We start from the raw sequence: 9280 nt of genomic DNA on the forward strand, positions 1-9280 counted from the left end.
AATGCTGCCCTAATCCTGTCCATTAGTATCATAGAGAATGCCATCCAAAATGGATTATAACCACAGGCATAGAGTCTAGAATTATAATAAAAATGTCCAGATTTATAATATAAATTACGATACAAAATTAGTATGGCCAGAAGGGCTGTATTAATTAGCTGCCTCTCCTATATCTCCTTTATCTGTGAAATATTTTCAAATCACAAGCCTTTAAACAGTTTATCTTCATAATTTGGGCATCAGAATATGAAAGTTATAAAAAATAGAAATGGAGTTCTAGCCAAATTAACCAAACCCCCCCAGAATTTGTTGTAAAATGAGTTTTTCCCTATTTTAAACATTTATTTTGTTATCATCTTTCATTTTTAATGATCATTATTAATGGTGGAAGCATAATTTGATGAAAATTTAGTCTTTCGGAAGAGTATAGTATGTGTGATTTTCATTTTAATAAGTACAAATTCATTAATACATGGTTATTTTTACTCTGCCTTACTATTTCTTTTTGGAGCCTTGATGCATAAGGGGCTAAGCATTGGGCTTCTTCTGCAAGGTCAGCCATTCAGCTCCACTAGACCGATCACTAGATACTCCGCAGGATGATGAGGCTTTCAGCATCTATATGGATTTACAGCCTTAGAAACTCAAAGGGGCAGTTCTACTCTGTCTTATAGCACTCCATGAGTTACCATCTACTCAATGTCAGTGGGTTTGATTGGATTTTACTATTTCCTTATACTGAGTATGATTAATAAGGATTATCACACTTTGAAAATACTCTATTTTGTAAATAATAAATATGCATTATACTATTTTACTTACACAGATGGTCAGATCCATTATCTATCAGGCTATCAAGATATTAGAATATTATGATAGCCTTATATAATTTTATAAAAATATTATTTGACAAATGCTTAACCCCTTGATTGCCTGGCCTTATCAATATGGAGATTGTTCCCTAGAGCAGCAGTGTTTGGTTTGCAAGTTATTTTACTGCAGCAGGCGAGACATCTAACGGACACCACTGGCTCTGGGAGGCAGCGGGACTTTAATTCTGAAACAGTCCTGTTCCATTAGCATCTTTCAGGAGGCCTGTCAGGAAACCTCGGCACTAGGAGAGAGGAGCCAGAAAGGAACATTGATGAGGGCAGTTACATTCAGGTGATTTCCCAAGAGAAGACAAACACCAATCTACTGCAGGACTTTGACTGCCAGCAGGTAAAATCAGGACATCGCCTTTATTTCCAGCATATTAGCCATGTTTCAATTCTGCCTTACTCAGCTGGATGGAGAATGTGCTGACAGGCCCTCACCATTTCTCAGTAGAAGGGGATCTATAGGTTATTTTAGGCCTACCTAGCAACTGTGCCATAGATCTCACAATTTCTAAGCACTAAGTACCCTTTAGGAAATAAGATAATCTACTTGTTTCTGCCATAGCTTTCCTTTCCTTTCTTTTACTGTATTTTGCTATTTTTCCATTAGATGGAAATGATTGCCCTTGCTTCAGAAGAAATCTTCTTCCGATCTCTCTGGAGTTTATTGCTGTTTGCCACATGGTTATTGTTGTTGGGTGGTGTCCAGTCAGCTCTGACTCATGTGGATGCTATGTCTAATAGAACTGAACACTCTTCTGTCCTGTACCATGCTCTCCCTGGTTCTTCTCTTTGATTCCACTGCTTCAGCCGAGGTGTCAATCCATCTTGTTGAGGGCCTTCCTCATTTTAGCTGCCACTCTACTTCACCAAGCATGATGTCCTTATTTCCTCTTCTCCCCATGCCTCTCTGCCCCAAACAAAACCAAAACCACAACAAAGCACCGCACTGCTATACAGTTGGTTCTGATTCATAGCAACCTTATAGGTCAGGGTAGAACTGCCCCTGTGGGTTTCTGATACTGTAAATCTCTATGGGAGTAGAAAGCCTCATCTTTCTCCCACTGAGTGGCTGTTAGTTCCGAACTACTGACCTTGTGGTTAGCATCTTCATAGTTTAGCTGATCTTGTGGTTAGCATCCCACCAGGGCTTTTTGTCACTTTAGGAAATTCATAACCTCAAGATATAAAGTGATTGTTATTGAATTGTGGAGATCAGTTACTAAGGACCATTATTCCTGATCTGGCACCTTATTCAGATGTGAATATTCTTTATTCCTTTTAAACTTGCTGCCTACATCCCTCATACGTTTTCAGACCTTCATATGATCATCCATGCTACTGCACTGCTCGGGGCATTAGTTCTCTGGGACTACCCGGCTCTAGAGTCAGTTTCAGCTCAAAGCAGACCCTTTATAGACAGAGTAGAACTGGAGCTTAGGGTTTCCAAAAGGAGACTCTTTCAGAAGCTGAAGGCGACATTTTTCTCCTGTTGAAAAGCTGGTAGGTTTCAATCATTTTCCCTCTTAGTAGTAGTTAAGTATTCATTGGTACAATATGCAGGATCCTACACTGAATGTCAATTCTCCAGGGATATTTAATGCTTTAATCTGATAAAGTTATATGCTCTTCTCTGTGCTCTGTGTAATTGGTTATCTGGGCACATTTTACTTTAAGTAGAAGACTAATTGTTTGTTGCACATAAAATAAAGATGTCTTAATTGTCTTTTTATCTCCAAATACCTAGGATATTTGCTGAAATGCAATAGACTTTTATTAATCATTTAAAGAAATGCACTAATAGCCAGTGCTGTTTAGTGCTTTAAAAAGAGGATAATAAACATAACTTTCTCCCTTAAATTTAAGTGGTCTTCATTTCAGAATAACTTTAATGCCGAACACCTCCCATGTCCCCACTATAGGATATTTATTATAGAAAATATCTACTTTCTTATATTTATTTATAAATAATATGCTGTAAATTTTTAGAGATTTATCTCTACCACTGCTTACATGTTCAACCGAATAAAGCATTTTAGACAAGTGTAATGATTTCAGTCATTTGTTTACTTGTGGCTCCTTTTAATGTCATTACTCCACTATTTTGTCTCTTTTATTTGATCAGGCTACACCATGAAATTTCTTGGACCTTTTGCCAAATCCCTACATTGACATTATGAAAACTGCTAACTCTGCCTGACTCGGCGGAAGGTGGTGGGTAAAAACCTCTACCATCTATATTTTTTCTGTCACTTCTTGAATCTCCAGTATCACCTTTTACATCTTGGCACTCAGTTGATGATTTTGCTTCTCATTTCACTGAGGAAAGTGAAGCTATTAATAATAATAATAACAATAATAATAATAAAAGGTTTCTATAACTATCATCATTGTACCACAACAAACAAACAAAAATCTTGCATTGTCAACTTAACACTGACCCACAGTGACCCCACAAAGGTTCTGAGGCAATCCATCTTTAGGGTAGCCAAGAGCCTCTCCTTTCGCCCACTGAGTGGCTGCTGACCTTGTAGCCAGGGCTCATTAATGCCACATCATCACTTTATTCACATGTGCTCAGATACTCTGGCTTCCCTCCTTCCACTTTCCCCTGTTTAAGATTCCTGTGTGAATCACACAATCCAATGGTTTGATACATCCATCCCCTATTCTATGTTCATTTTCCCATGCCTGTCATTGCTACATCTCTCACTTTACCTCATTATGAGGAATAATTCTCCCATAAGAATGGAAGCATACTATCTCTTCTACCTTAAGAATATATAAATGAATGGATTGCTTAATTGCCCACTTATATCTTCTCCACTTATAATTTTTTTTTATTTACATTGTATAATAAACATTCACCAGAAGTTTTCAGTGCTCTTTATACACTCTTGAACCCTCTTTCACAATGTCCATTTGTTTCCAAAAATACTCAACAAAACCCATCCTACTCATGGTTATCAATGACCTTCAGGGTGTAAATTATAATAATTAATTCACCAGGATCAGCAAAATTTTTTCTTTCTTTCTTTCTTTTTTTAAAGATCCCTCTAAGGGGCTGCACCACTCCCAGAAATACTGAAATACCAGGTTGATGCGTAGAATGGATGGAGCAAGCCCCTAATCCAACTCCTACTTGCAAAAATACATTTAATATGTTGTCCTCAGATAGAGGATGTATCAGATATTAAACTGATAAGAACAGATACTATACTTGATCTTAGCCAAAAGGCCGAGAAGCGATAGGATCAGCAAAATTAATAGCAGAAAAATGTAATGTAGTTTATCATTTCAACCACCTTGAAAAATATCTTCACTTAGTTTCTATGCCACCACTACTGTGGTCCAATACTTATCTGTCAATTTGTCATATTGTGGTGGCTTGTGTGTTGCTGCAATACTGGGTACTATGACACTGGTATTTTAAATGCTAGCAGAGTCATGCATTGTGAGCAACAGTTAACAAGTTTACAGACAAAGACACACTAGGAAGGTGGATGAGGCAATCAGTTTTCTACTTGTGGATAAAAAAATAAAAGTGGCCAGTGAAAATCTAAGAAATATCAACTGAAATTATCAAACATGGTGTCGAAGAGGGAGCTCTTGGGTGGAAAGCACAAAGCATACGCTTGGAGAAGAGCAGCCTTCTGAGGACTTTCCTTTGTGGCTGTGACACGATTCAAAGGGAAAAGAAACGACTGAAAGCGTTCTTTAAACATTGGAACATGGACGATACAAAGTGCGAATCAAGGAAACCTGGATGCTGTGAAAAATAAAACGGAAAGCATAAAGCTGATATTCTATACATTTTCATGAGCTGAAATGGACTGGTATTAGTCATTGTTTTTCAGACAAATATTGTACATTATATAGGGGCTGAAATATTAAAGAGAAATGACTTTGCATTTATAATCAAAGAGAACACTTCGAGATAAATTCTGAAGTACAATGCTGCCACTGATAAGATAATAGCCATATAGCAATAAGAAACACTACTTAAAATGATAGTTTTTGAAGTTTACACACCAACCACTAATTCCAGAAATGAAAATAATTGATTTTTTTTAAAGTTTCTGAAATCTAAAATTGTAAAAAGTAAATCATAATGCATTGATGATTACTAGTGGTTGAATTGAGAAAGTCAGAAATAAAGATGAATCTATAACTGGGAATATGGCCTCAGTGGTACATAGAAATCACACTAGAGATGTCATTTTAAAACGTAGCAAGACCAATGACTTCTTCATTACAAATACTCCCCTCCCCACCCAACATGCTAGTGACTAGGCACATGGATTTTACCAGATGAAATGCAAAGTAATAAAATTGGCTCATTTATGGAAAGAGATTGCGGAGAAGCATAATATAATTAGTAAAATGGGCATGGGGAGTGGGTGCTAACTGCCGAATAGATTATCAAATGCTTATGCCAGACAAAACTCACTGCCACTGAGTAAATCCTGACTCATAGTGAGCATACAGGGCAGAGTAAAACTGCCCGCGTGGTTCCCAGACTGGAATTTTTATGGGAGTTGAAAGCCCTACCTTCCACACACTGAGCAGCAGGTATTTTCAACTACTGACCTGTGGTTAAAAGCCTAACACATCACCTTCTAATCCCCCAAATGCTTATGTGTCATTGCAAATTGAAGTTGAGGAAAATGAAAGTTGGCCTGTGAGAGCAATAGTACAACCTTGAGTAGTTCCCACCTGAATTTATAGACTTTCTCAGGAATATATTTGACTTATTAAACTTTAATGAATGAAACCAGATGAGTCCAGGGATGGCATTACAGACATAACATTATACATAAGGAGAGAGGATAAAGAAAAGATCACAATAGATTTCAGAAGAGATTCAGAAATTTGCTTTCAAATGTAGACTAATCAAAGAGAATGGAAAATAAATAATGAAATAAAAGGTGAATACATTTCAAAGGGCAGCTAACAACAATTAAGTGTTATGGTGAACAGTATAAAGACTTGGAGTGAGAAATGTAAAGAACAAATATGTTCTGCCTTCTCATTCTGAAAGTACAGAAAACTTAAGTAATAATATTCATATTGGAGCACCTAAACCCTTGTTATTAGTTTATGTTAAAATAATTATTTAATAAAGCAAACACTATATTATTATTATTCATTATTATGTTAGACCAATAGAGTCATGGTTCCTATTTTCTTAAAGAGTAAAATATAATGTTATGAGAAAATATTAAGTCATTTAATTAATTTTCCAGTGAAATTTATATTCTTGCTTGTCATCTATGTGGATTTAAATATCTTTGTATAGTTAAATATATTTATATCAAATCAAATAAAATTAATTATCTGTACTAATATTGATCTCATTATCAGTACTAAAAGATTATATATATATATGTATATATATATACACATATAATTAAGTGGATATTTCCCAAAGGAAACACTTAACTCTCAAATATGCCAAGTATGACATTACACCTTATTCTCACACTTCTGCACTTACCTTGTAGCCACAACTCAATTCCACATTTTTAAATACCTCTATAAACTGATGACTTGCAAACTTATGTCTCTGTTATCATTTTCTAATTCTTTTCTATAATTTTGTTGTGCTGTGGTGGCTTACAGAAACATTGGCATTAGAGATGGCAGCAGAGTGTAACAATAAAAGTCACTAACGTTGGTACCTGGTTCTACAATTTTATGTTTTAGTGGGTTTGAGCAAGTTCCTTAAACTCTCTAAACCTTAGTCTGTTCACTTGCATAACAGAATTAACATCAGTGCCTATTTCATTGGATTGTTAATTAATATTAAATTACTTAATATTTATGAAAATTAAATAAACATGTAACCTAAGTCAATAGAAGTACTTTATAAGTAAATTGATAATTTTGCTGGCATTCATTATCATATGCAGTCAAGTCTAACTTCATATACCCCATTCATCTGTCAGTCTGTCACACTGTGGTGGAATGCATGCTACTAAGATGCTTGAGTTATGCCAGTAGTAGTCAAATCGAAAAAGAATCCAAGGTGAACATGTTTCAGCAGAACTTCCAGACTAAGAAAAAGGGAAAACAGTCCACTTCTGAAAAATAAGCCAAGGGAAACCGTGCAAGCATCAGTGGAACATTATTGAATGCTGCGCCAGAAAAACATTGTCGAATGCTGCACTCAAGACACACCTGGGGGGATAGCTGTCTCCTCAGATTAGAGCCAATCCTAATGACATGTATCAGACCAGCGTTTTGTGACCATCATTTCTTAATGAAGAACAATCAAAATGAGAATAACTGCAAACATTCATAAATAATCAGAATTGGGATGGTTTGAGTTACTAATCTAGGAAAACTGGAAGTTGTCTAACTTAAATGGAATACATATAGATCAATATCTTAGGCATTCTCCCTGCCATCTAGTCAATTCTGATTCATAGCTATGAATTCTGATTCATAGCAAATGACAGAGTAGAACTGACCCTGTGTTTTCTCTTTACAGGAGTAGAAATCTCAGCTTTCTCTTGAGGAATGGCAGGTTTTGAACTGTGGAGCTAGCAGTGAGCAGCCTAAAGCATAGGCATTAATGATCTTTAAGTGATATTGTCCATTTTTTTCAGACAACTAAATTATTTACCATGACAGGAACTACCAATTCAATAGAAATGACTTAACATTAATTATCAAAAAGACCATTTCTAGCTCTTTTTTTAAATACACTGTCTGTGTAGGATAGTATCCATATCCTTACAAGGAAAATGGATTAACACAAATATAATTCAAGGATGTATACTAATATTAGTGATAAAAATTGAAGAATTAAAATGTACAAATGGGCTTGACACAATGGATGGGTGTATGGATTGTGATGAGTTGTGTGAGCCCACAATAAAATGATTTTTTTAAAATTTGAAGAATTCTACTAACTTTTTCAATTTGAAATTGATCAAGCATGCGATCAAGAAACATTGATAATTACTGGTAATTAGAATGTAAAAGTGGGAAACAAAGAGGAGGATCTGAAATTGGAAATATAGCTTACCTGATTTTAAACCACCACTAAACTCTTCATTGCAAATACCCCTTTCCCAAAACATTGATACTGACTATATACATGGATCTCACCCAATAATATACTATGCATCCCTGAAAAACAGTGATGAAGCATCTTAGGGCACGGATTAACCTGGAAATTATTATGCTGAGTGAAGTTGGTAAATATAAAAAACAAGTTTGGTTTTTGAGGTAGTCCTTGCTTCTAGCCCTTGTGCTGTAGGGGGTCTATGTTGGATCCTCAAGGTCAGCAATTCAAAACTCTCCTGTGTTCTGTGGGAAGGGCTTTCTATTCCAATAAAGAATTGTAGTCTTGGAAACTCATAAGAGAAGCTCAACCTACAGAGTTGGCATCGACTTCACTAACTTTGAGTTTGAGTTCTTGCCTTTCAAAGGCCGGTAGCTGATCCTTATTGAATTTCCTAAGTACTCTAGCTCTCACTCACCCTAACTTATCCCTATGAATATGTTTGATGATTTTTGAGTATAATAGGCATGTAATATCTTTAGGAAACTTGTTTGTGCTATTTAATATTCTCCAATATTTTTCTCCAAATACCTAATCCTCTTTTCATATTTCCAGCAATGCTTCTCATGGGTGACTATTCAAACTTTAATATTCCTTTCCAACCCTATTATCACCATGTTACAAAGCTATATTTTTCTTCTCTTTTTTAAAAACAATGACTTCTATGTGTTTATTTTGCCTGTTATTTCTGCAGGACACCTGGTGGCACAGCGGTTATAGGTTGGGTAGCTAATCTCAAAGTCAGCAGTTTGTAACTACCTGCTACTCTGAGGGAGAAAGAGTTACAGTCTTGGAAACTTTCAGGGGCCATTCTAACATGACCTATAAATTGGTCATGCATCAATATCCACTGGTGGCAATAAGTTTTGTTTTTGTTTTGCTTTTATAGTTTGGTTACTTATACACAGTAGCTCCTCTAAAAAAACAAGCAAATATGTATTTATTTCTTGAGTTTATACTTTATATGGTTTATTTGTAATATAATTATACTTTATTCACTATTGTATATGAAAGGATTTATCTTATATATAGTAAATTCCCCTTAAATATAGGATGAATAAAATTGGAAACAATTGATTTTGAATAAGCAAAATTTTAAATAGATCTCAGTTTGGCATAAAGAATTACAATAATAGTACAGCAACGACAAGCGTTCTGGTTAAAAAAACATCAGCTACTATGAGACAAATTTGAATTATCAATGGCTGAAAATTATCCATATATTAAATGGGTTCCAAGAGAGCACTGTTTCTTTCCATAATAATTTCAATATTCTGTCTCTTTTTAGCAAGAAAGCTAAGCTTTCTACACTCACAGAGTTACAACCTCA

The 9280-nt window shown here is 35.4% G+C and overlaps 1 non-coding gene across 1 annotated transcript; it reads right to left on the reverse strand.

The window, feature by feature from the left end:
- Positions 1–3937: 3937 nt before the first annotated feature.
- On the reverse strand, positions 3938–4128 carry LOC115870284. The gene has a single exon (XR_004046648.1). It is a non-coding gene; the product is annotated as a U2 spliceosomal RNA (small nuclear RNA).
- Between the last annotated feature and the right edge of the window lie 5152 nt (positions 4129–9280).

The sequence above is a fragment of the Echinops telfairi genome, unplaced genomic scaffold, assembly GCF_000313985.2.
Source record: "Echinops telfairi isolate 266 unplaced genomic scaffold, ASM31398v2 ScPeMD7_443;HRSCAF=831, whole genome shotgun sequence".
In the NCBI taxonomy this organism is placed as follows: Eukaryota; Metazoa; Chordata; class Mammalia; order Afrosoricida; family Tenrecidae; genus Echinops; species Echinops telfairi.